Source organism: Podarcis bocagei (genome assembly GCF_964188305.1).
Source record: "Podarcis bocagei genome assembly, contig: HAP1_SCAFFOLD_95, whole genome shotgun sequence".
In the NCBI taxonomy this organism is placed as follows: Eukaryota; Metazoa; Chordata; class Lepidosauria; order Squamata; family Lacertidae; genus Podarcis; species Podarcis bocagei.
In genome coordinates, this window is record NW_027670319.1 from 242,202 (window position 1) to 251,986 (window position 9,785).

The 9,785-nt window shown below is 41.8% G+C and overlaps 1 long non-coding RNA gene across 1 annotated transcript; it reads right to left on the reverse strand.

Moving 5' to 3' along the window:
- Window positions 1-2,514: 2,514 nt before the first annotated feature.
- Window positions 2,515-9,579, reverse strand: LOC308579508. Its single transcript, XR_014004513.1, has 4 exons — window positions 9,470-9,579; window positions 8,530-8,939; window positions 6,522-6,794; window positions 2,515-2,983 (listed from the first exon to the last, which is right to left on the reverse strand). It is a non-coding gene; the product is annotated as an uncharacterized lncRNA (long non-coding RNA).
- Between the last annotated feature and the right edge of the window lie 206 nt (window positions 9,580-9,785).

Below are 9,785 nucleotides of genomic sequence, written 5' to 3' on the forward strand. Positions count from 1 at the left end.
GTCACAGGGATTCGAACCGCTGAGCTTCTGATCGGCAAGCCCAAGAGGCTCAGTGGTTTAGACCACAGCACCACACACATCCCTATTTACGAAGTAAATCTCTGCAAGAAAGCCAAATGCATCCCACCATAAGCACCACTTCTAAAACATGCTTTGACCTCTTCAAGACTCCACTGTAGGAAATTTCTGCCTTGAGCAAAATTTCTTCTATTTTTCAATCAGCGATTCTCTGGCTGTGTCATAGTGAGACTTTCTAAGCACAGAAAGGCTCCCAAGGAATGCTTACTCCCAAGGAGTGCTTACTCTACAGGTTGTGCCCCTGGAGATGGATAATTTTATGAGATCCTCTTCTGGATTCCATCACCTGCTGAGGCTAGGTGGATCATGACTAGGGGACAGGCCTTCTCTGTAATGGCAACCCAATTTCAGACACATTCCCTGTTCTGGCACTCATGGCAATGTCTTCTTTATGTCCGGTGAAAACATTTATTTTCACCCAAACACTTGATGATGACAATGATGAATAGTTAATTTTATCTATGAATCCCTCAAATCTCAAAGTGGTTTCAATAAAAACAGAACAGAACATTAAAAAAACTTCCCTAAACAGGGCTGCCTTCAGATGTCTTCTAAAGGCTGCATAGTTACTTATCTCCTTGGCTCAGAGGTCACATAATTACAAACCTTCCAATATATCTCTGATGAAAATAGGGACATCCTAAGGGAAAGCAGAACATTCTGGGATCAAATCAGAAACTGGGACGGCTTCTGTAAATCTGGGACAGTCGCTGGGAAATAGGGACACTTGGAGGGTCTGGTAGGCTAATATACCTGAAGGAGCGTCTCCACCCCCATCATTCAGCCTGGACACTGAGGTCCAGCTCTGAGTGCCTTCTTGTGGTTCCCTCACTGTGAGAGTGAGGTTACAGGGAACCAGGCAGAGGGCCTTCTCGGTAGTGCTGCCCACCCTGTGGAACGCCCTCACATCAGATGCCAAGGAAATAAACAACTATCTGACTTTTAGAAGACATCTGAAGGCAGCCCTGTTCAGGGAAGTTTTTAATGTTTGATGTTTTATTGTGCTTTTAATATTCTGTTGGGAGTCGCCCAGAGTGGCTGGGGAAACCCAGCCAGATGGGTGGGGTATTATCTATTTATCTATTCATTTATTTCTATTATTATTATTATTATTATTATTATTATTATTATTATTATTATTATTATTATGAAAGTAACTGCCCAAAGTGAGTGTAGATTAAAATGTAGAGTGCCTAAAAGTGTAGATTAAATTTCTTGCAAATTGGGATGTTATCAACTGTAATTTTAAGTTTTGCTGATTTCTCTGGTACATATGCATAAACAACTAAGACCAGCTTTAATTGTTGGTATCTGATAAATCACCAGCCTTTAGTATAAGATAAATAACCATTATTGTGACCACTTTCTTAGCTGCATGTCTCTGTAAGCACCTGTGCACAAGAGCTTTCGTGTTAATAAATCCTGATTGTCACAGCAGTCTGTGAATAGAAGCCCACTTCATTTGTTCTAATCCTGGGAAGTGATCAGGCCCTGCAGCCACAGCCAGGCATGTCCACACAAGGATGATTGATTCAATTACATCAGGCAATTTAACACTTCACACAAATTACTTTACTATTACCAAGTAAAGACCAGAGGGATAATGTAAACAACATATGTTCACGGATTATGATCATTCTGTCTGTAAAAACAATGCTACACCCCATTAAATGTTATTTTAAATCTTAGCTAAATGAACTTTAAAGAAACGGGAATGAATTATCAAATAGACTGTTCCTTTGAGCAACAAAACCTTTCCCTTTGCAGGCCATGTTGGAATTAGGTTGTGAATTTATCTAATTATACACATTTCTGCAAAACTATGTTCTCTAATAAAGTGCATTTTAAAATGTTGTTTTCTCTGTGTTCATTGCTCAGCCGGAGAAACTGAATTGCAAAATTATGAGAACTGCAAAATTCAAAGGACAACAGTGTTTTGGTTCACATCTTGTTACTGAAAGTGCAAAATAGGTAGGTTTGCCTTTAAATATGAACTGAAACAATTTCCTCCCATTGCTACCTTAGTTGTCAACAGTTACAGGGAGAAGGTCAGGGGGTCCAAAACTCAGAATGAGTTTAGGCTTGCAAGAGATGTATGTATGTACCGTATTTTTCGCTCTATATGACGCACTTTTTCCCTCCTAAAAAGTAAGGAGAAATGTGTGTGCGTCTTATGGAGCAAATGCAGGCTATGCAGCTATCGCTGAAGCCAGAACAACAAGAGGGATGGCTGCACAGCCTCTTCAACAACATTTGATTCAGAATTTTTTTTTCTTGTTTTCCTCCTCTAAAAACTAGGTATGTCTTATGGTTGGGTGCGTCTTATAGAGCGAAAAATACGGTATGTATGAATGAATGAATGAATGAATGAATGAAGGTTTCTTTGGCTGTGCTTAAAGAAAGAGGGAGAACAAGCAAATAGTAGGTCCTCTGCGCAGAGAATATTTTAATTGGGGAGAAATGCAACTGGGGGGACAGGGAAAACTGCTCAAGACCAACTTTGAACTCAGCTACATTGGCAAAGAAAAAGTGCTTTATATGCATTGTACAGTATATGCATTATAACACTGTGACACCAAATGGCTCTGTGGAGTTCCATTTTTGCCAATCCAATTTCTCATACAAAGTTTGCAGCGTGTTTTCCTGAGACGCTTCTTTGAAGTGTCTAGATCCAGCCTTTGCCTAGGTCTTCAGCCAAAAGGAAAGCAGTGCCCAACCTGACGATAATAGAATAAATGATGCAAGAAGGGAGCTGAGGTGGTAAGGGAACATCTTGCTACTTTAAATAAATTCACATCTCCAGGACCTGATGAGCTGCACCCAGAGGTTGTAAAGGAGCTTGCAAATGTAATCTCAGAGGCACTGCGTATAATCTTTGAGAATTATTGGAGAACAGGTGAGGTCCCTGTGGAGTGGAGGCACAATTCTATGATTCTATCATGTTGGGTTTATGGACCGCAATAAAGCTGTGTGTGTGTGTGTGTGTGTGTGTGTGTGAGAGAGAGAGAGAGAGAGAGAGAGAGAGAGAGAGAGAGAGAGAGAGAGAGAGAGATTCGAACTTTTTCTTGGCAAACACAAGATCTCTTGGGGGGCGGAAGGAGTTTCTCCAAATAGGCACATTTTTCAAATAAACATATATTTTGATACAAAGATTTCTCCCTCGGTGGACTAAAAGTCAGATGTTTATGATAACATAACATTGCTTTGGTCTTCCTTTATTGTTATGTTTATGATAACATAACATTGCTTTGGTCTTCCTTTAAGTTCTAGCCACAAATTGTTCAGTAAACACAGGCATCAAGCTGCCATTTCCTCAGGTAGTTAATCCATCTTTGACCATACTGTGGGTCTTGTGGATTCCAGCTATGCGGGCCATGTTGAATTGCAACCTTTTGCGTTAGCAGTCATAAATGAATCAGTTCCCGCTGCAAGATTTCTCCTACATTTCAATGAGTAAGAAGCTGAGGTGGCTGCATTGAAAATTTCCTGGCACGTGTTGATTTACTAGAATACCTTAATGTAATTGTTTTCAGATATATATGTGGTATTTAACACATCCACATTTACATAAAGATTTTTGTTTAATCTGTGGAAAGTCTTTAGCACCCTCTAATGGTAAAAACCTGTTATCCAAAACCATACACAAAACCAAATAATCAAGAGAACTTCACTGTGTTCCGTTACATTTGTGGCCGAATACACAAACTAATTGACCTTCAATGTGTGTACAGAATTAGCAGACGGCGTGCAATTTATAAAATGCTGAAATGTGAGATTCAGTTGTTCAAAAGCTAGTACCATTGAAACAAAGGAGGTTTGTGGATAGTTTCAAAGAAATCATCAATAGATCTGGAAATCAGCCCTGAACTATCCACAAACCTCCAGCTCTTCAGATCCTGAAGCTGAGACTCCAATACTTTGGCCACCTCATGAGAAGAGAAGACTCCCTGGAAAAGACCCTGATGTTGGGAAAGATGGAGGGCACAAGGAGAAGGGGACGATGGAGGATGAGATGATTGGATAGTGTTCTCGATGCTACCAGCATGAGTTTGACCAAACTGCGGGAGGCAGTGGAAGACAGGAGTGCCTGGCGTGCTCTGGTCCAGGGGGTCACGAAGAGTCAGACATGACTAAACGACTAAACAACAACAACAAGATCTGGGGCAATGGGCTGTAAGAGAGAGATGGCCATGAATCTCCTCCTCTTTCTGAACAAAGTCCCGGAAAGTATGCTCTCCCTCTCTTTTTCAGAGTTTTTTGAACATGGTCTGAACTCTCTGTCCTCTCCATTGTTTTTTGTAGAAGTCCATCTTGTGTGTTTACAGCTGAGATGCAGTAAATAAAGTTGTGCAAACTGCAAAATGAACACACGCAAAGAAACACCTCATATATCAAAAGGCTACCTGTCACGGGTGACGGTCGGGTCACCAACTGTCATCAAACAAACTAAGCACACAAACTGCCGAAGACAATGCCAGCTTGAAAGTCATTTAAAATACACAGCTGTTGCCCTTTGCTGTGCTGGCCAGGGTGTTGCACGGCATTATTACAAGACAGACAAAGACATTTCTAGCCTAGCATATCTCTTTGTGATATTATGAACGGGGCACATGCCCATTTACAAGATGCACACAGCGAATGTTTTGTGCTAAGTTTACTGAAGCCGTGGCAAACAGAATGCTCGGCTGTCTCAATTGCTCGACTACAGAGAATTTGCCAGCCATCTAAATTACTTCTGAAAGACTGAACGCATTTAGGAAGATAATCGAAAAGAGCGGCCAGGTAACAGCTATCACCCCGTAACAAGAGATCAAGGCCGTTTATGATCAGCCCAGCATCTATTAAACTTCTTTATTTCCTTTTCCTTTTCCTCAAACTTGAGTTGCAAGAAAGCATAGCAAGACGTGCTAGCCATCTGTCTCGAGAGAGAATGGTATAATACAGACTTACCTTCCAGAACATTTTAAACATTACTAAGCATGTGAAATTCTTTCAATGCTCAGGAAAACTACTGTATTTTTTGTGTATAACACACACTCCACCCATGTATAAGATGCCCCCTATTTGGGGGGACTCAAAATTAAGAAAATGGGGGGAAATTGCCCAGAGTTGCTGAGCTTTTTGGGGGAGTGGCCCAGAGTTGTTGTTCTTTTGCTGATCACCCACCCAATTGCCGTAGCGACAGCCAATCAACACCAGTCCCTGCCGCAGCCACCAATAACACGCCTAATAGCCGCTGACAATCTCCGGCTCGGGGAAACAACCAATCCCACGTCCTCCCTATGCACTATCCATGTATAAGACGAGCCCCAATTTTTAACATAATTTTTTAATAAAAAAAAAAACCTTGTCTTGTACATGGAAAAGTACAGTATATAGAAGTCTATATTTTGTAAAAATAGGAACCAGGTATCTGATTTTAAAGGCCAATCAACACACCCAACTTAGGACCAAACTAGACATGACAGGCCAGCCAAACATATTTTTGTCCACCGCCCCCATTCACTCTTCACAGAAAAGGAAGCATGCAGAGCAATGGAATGAAACCTCTCTTATCCCCTGCCTTGCCTTGTTGCACTCTGTGGTTTTAAGCAATTTTCTCCCAGCATGCATGGTGAGAGAAGCAGTATCTCAGCACAACCTGTGCTCCCAACTCATGTATGTCTGTTTGAGCATCAGGTCATTTGGGCATATAAACAAAGCACAGGCTTTGAGGGCAGAGCAACAACCCCACAACAACAATAACCCTACTTGTTACTGGCCCCAACAACATCACACATACCATCTCGGGACTATTTAATTGCTCATCATCTAACATTGTGTATGCCATCAAATGCCAACAGTGTCCTTCAGCTCTCTATATTGGACAAACAGGCCAAACCTTACGCCAAAGAATAAACGGACATAAATCTGACATCAAGAATCACAAAACAGAGAAACCAGTAGGAGAACACTTCAATCTCCCAGGACATTCTATACAAGATCTCAAAGTAGCTGTTTTACTACAAAGGAATTTCAGAAATAGACTGGAAAGAGAAGCTGCTGAATTGCAATTCATTACCAAACTTAAAACCATGGAGAGACCTGGTTTGAACAAAGACATTGGATTCTTATCTCATTATACATGACTTAGCCATTTTTCACCTTCTCACCCCTTGCCTTTTCCTGTAAGACCTATTGCAGTTGTTAAGAGTCGTCAACAGGCTCATCTCAGCTATCTGCCAATCTCCCATTCCCACCACCCTTCTGAGTAATACCCCTCCCCACCTTCTCTCTATATAGAAGGATCTGGCAACTTCTGTTTCAGTGTATCTGAAGAAGTGTGCATGCACACGAAAGCTCATACCAAGAACTAACTTAGTTGGTCTTTAAGGTGCTACTGGAAGGAATTTTTTTATTTTGACTATGGCAGACCAACACGGCTACCTATCTGTAACCCCTACTTGTTAGAATTCTTGCCCCGTGTTGCAGTCATGGGATTGGTTTTCACATGACGGTGTATGTTTTCATTCCACATCGTGGGAAGTGACGGAGACAGGATGTTTTTATTACTGTGTTTCCATGATGTAGGAATGTTGTCCTTTGTTCTCTCTCTTTGCTGTCTGATGCTGAAGAGGAAGGAGCTGAGTTACGATGCTCCGAGTGTGTATATGCAAATAAACGTAGTTTAGCCAAAATGCTGTGCTACTGAGTCTGTCACTCGAACTGCCAACACTCTGAAGAAGAAGAAGAGAAGAAGAGTTTGGATTTGATATCCTGCTTTATCACTACCCTAAGGGGTCTCAAAGCGGCTAACAATCTCCTTTCCCTTCCTCTGCCACAACAAACACTCTGTGTGGCGAGTGAGTCTGAGAGACTTCAGAGAAGTGTGACTAGCCCAAGGTCACCCAGCAGCTGCATGTGGATGAGCGGGGAAGCGAACCTGGTTCACCAGATTATGAGTCCACTACTCTGAACCACTACACCACACTGGCTACTAGTCCTACTAGTCCTAAAGTGTGTTGATGCTTCTTGGTATCAGTCGCTGTGATGTTTGGGCTGGAGAAAGACTTTGAGTCTCCCAAACGACCAACCAGGAGGGAGAGAACATGCAACTGAACTTAAAGGCCAATCACTGCTGTGACAGGGTCGGGAAACTCTGCGATTTACACTGGCTGATCCTGAAGTCTTCCCAGGGGCTGAGGTGTCCCTGTGATGTACAGACTACTCACAGAGGATATAGATGAGCATTATGAGAGGCAGGAGTAACCTGATGTGGTAATGGGCATATCTAACACGAAGGAGATTTAATTCCAAGGTAAAGAACTCAGTTCTGAGGAAGCGTTCAACCCTCTGTATATAATCCTGGATTCATGGATTAACCACATTGACTCAGGAGTGGAGAATGAAAACGGTACGTCCTGCTACAAGTAATTTCATTTATGCCTAGCCACTCAGTTGCACATTTTTTAGTTGATACAAATTTCTCCCACTGAAGATCATCTAGGGTATGCCAAATTAGGTGCAATATAGCGCATGAGAAAGCCCGCTAGAATTCCAGCAATTAAAAGTAAATGTAACTTCACATTGATTATAATCCTTCCCCGAGATCACCCAAATTGCATACAGTTTCTTTCTAAATTAGTCTTAATTAGCATCCAATCCAAATTTAATAAGGGGAGTTATTTCATGTATATAATTGTTCATAGGCAAAACATTGTGCAATAATCATCATTAGGATGGAACACATTTGTGTTGCTCAGGATTATTTAGCAGTCTCCAGTGTGGAACTGATTGTCAGAAAGTCAGAAATTGCATGTCACTTGAAGAAAAATGGAGGGGGGGTGCCTGCAGAGTTCTTGAAGGAGAGTTTGACCTCCAAACAACACAACTTTCACAGGCCCATCCTCTGCCCAGTCACCTTCCTGTCCCTGTTGCCCAACCTTTCCCTATTCACTTTCCTCTTTTCAACAGGACAGGTGATATTGACACTCAAGGCAGTGCCCCCAGGCTGGCTTTGAAACTGCACTTTCAGGGACAGCATGTGAGAATTCAGCTTCTGCACCACCCCATCACATCACAGTCAAAGACATAATTTCACAAAATAATAACCAGTCAGATCATTGAGTAAGCCTTCTGTGTGTCTGGCGTTCAGCCTGACCAGTCTTTGTTGCAAAGCCAGATTCTTCTTGGGGTGCTTCTGGATGGGGCTGGGAGGGACTTAATTTGTGAATGGGTTATTATACTGATAGCAGGTCACTGTAAACAGGTTTGTTCATTTGTATGCTTACTGTGTTTTCCCCAGAAAGGGTTGATCTAGCTTAAATTGGAGAATTTTTATGCCAATAACATCCTGTAGTTGCCACAAAAAGCTCAGGTGTGTGAGAAGCACTGTTCCATCATAAACACCTGTCTGGAAGCATCCCCGCTCTTTTGTTCTTTGATCTAAGTAACCGAGGAGATAGGACTTACTAGAGTTTCATGCCAAGCTTCACCTTGCTTCTTGGGTCCTCTGCTGTTCAGTTGGATCTCAGGAGCACATCTTTCAGAAGATTGTAATTACGATTCTAAGAAGATTGGATAAGACCCATTGCACTGCAAATAGAACAACTGGAATACCAGGAAAAATTCTGTTCCATTTCCATCTTTGACAGATGCCATGTAACCTTAGCTCAAGCATTACATGGTGCCATTTTCGAAGCAGCAGATCGCCATCTTCCACAATGTTCTTGAGAACTTCATTTCAGTTTCCCAGCAGCATCATGCTGCTTTTTGAAATACTATGTAAAATAGGATATTACAAGAGGAGTGCCATTGTTTCAGCCCTTCAGTATTTATGAGTTGCTTCCTTGTAGATGAACAGTTTCCTTTGCTTTGTCATCCTGCAAACATATTTTATGGAATGTTTTTACTACTGCTTTGAAGTTGGCAGATCTCCCAGAGAGATACACAACTGGGCGTTATCTGGAAATAAACATGAAATAAAGCAAGCACCCACCTCTGTTCAGCTTTATAGCCCACAAAACCCCTTACGTTTGACAAGCAGAAATGTGCAGGCCACTAAAGTAATAACAATGGATCTTCTCTAGCAAAGTTTAGAATTCTGCTATGCTAATGTTAAGCCAACATGTATATCTTGGCTTAACAATATGAATGAGCTTCATGGTCCTACACATAGCAGCTTTGATCCTCCCTTTATGCAAGCTAGGATGCATGTTGCGAAGTCTTGGTTAGCTATAGTTATTTATTTCGTGTGTTTATTATGATTATATATTTGTCTGGCCCTTAAGGATATAGAAATCCATCTAAGGCTGCTCGCAAATAAATTCAAAGCACCTTAATAAAAATCACAAGGGAAAAAATGCTAAAACATTACAAGTCACACGCATGAAACATTGTACTAAGCTTTCACCTGGGTGAGAATCATCTCACAGTCTTTGACAGCATTGACTCTGCAGCCTTCAAGCAAGCAGACTTGCCTTATTATCGCTCCCTAGCATCCCCCTGCCAGAGGATTGCCTCCTTCCATTCACCACTTTGCCTCCTCCAAGTAGAAGAAACCTGGGCAGTGCTGAATGTCACATCCAATGCCAGGTGTGTCCTGCTGGAAATAGAAAAGGGCTTTCCCCTTGGCCTGCCTTTATATCCACTCAGTTGCCAAATGCTTTTGTGACATCACAAGAAAGCCATAGCCAATGGCAACACCTGGCAATCTTCATTGCTTTGAG